The sequence below is a fragment of the Camelina sativa genome, chromosome 14 (assembly GCF_000633955.1).
Source record: "Camelina sativa cultivar DH55 chromosome 14, Cs, whole genome shotgun sequence".
Classification (NCBI taxonomy): Eukaryota; Viridiplantae; Streptophyta; class Magnoliopsida; order Brassicales; family Brassicaceae; genus Camelina; species Camelina sativa.
The window spans coordinates 31452458-31453304 of NC_025698.1; positions in this window are offsets into that span (position 1 = coordinate 31452458).

The following is an 847-nucleotide window of genomic DNA, read 5'->3' on the forward strand; positions in this document are numbered from 1 at the left end:
CTGCCTTGGAACAGTATGAACCATATCCTCTCTATAAGGATTTTTTGCTTGAATTGTCAAAGCAAAAGGCTCAAGCTCAAGATGAGAAGGATCTTGAAGACCTTGGAGGAGTCATCATCCCAATTAAGCTTAAGGATCCAGGTCCATTCTATATGCCTTGCACACTTAGCTATCTTCACTACAACCAGTGCCTATGTGACTTGGGAGCATCTATTAGTGTGATGCCTTACTCCATAGCACAAAAGCTTGGGCATACTGACTTCAAGTCCACCAACCTTCATGTATGCTTAGTTGATGGGTCAAATAGAGATGTGGTTGGCAAGTTGGAGAACATTCCAGTGGAGATAGGGAAAGCAAGGATTCATACTGATTTTGTGGTCCTAGAGATGGATAAGGAGTCTGAAGATCCTATCATTCTAGGGAGGCCATTCTTAGCCACTGTTGGAGCAGTTATTGATGTCAAAGAGGGTCTTGTGACCTTGAACATTGCTGAGGGTATAGCTATAAAGTTCAACATCTATAACCCAACCAACCTTCCTACCATTGATGATCAACCATTTACTATCAAGGACAAAGGTGGTCATGAAGGTTTAAGTGATAAGGCAACTCCAAAGGCTGAGCTCTCTCTTTAAGAGGATTCTGTGGAAAAGCTTAAGAGGTCAGTTCAAGAGTTGACTGGTATGGTTAAGGATCTCCAAGTCAAGCTAAACAAGAGGTCCTTGAGGAAAGCAAGACCAAGGCTTAAAATCAAGAAGAAATATGGTTTATGTGTTAAGGGTGAGGTGATCAAGGATCAACTTCACAGTGACCAAGAGGTTCCAGGGAGGATTTCATCACCTCCTTGGTA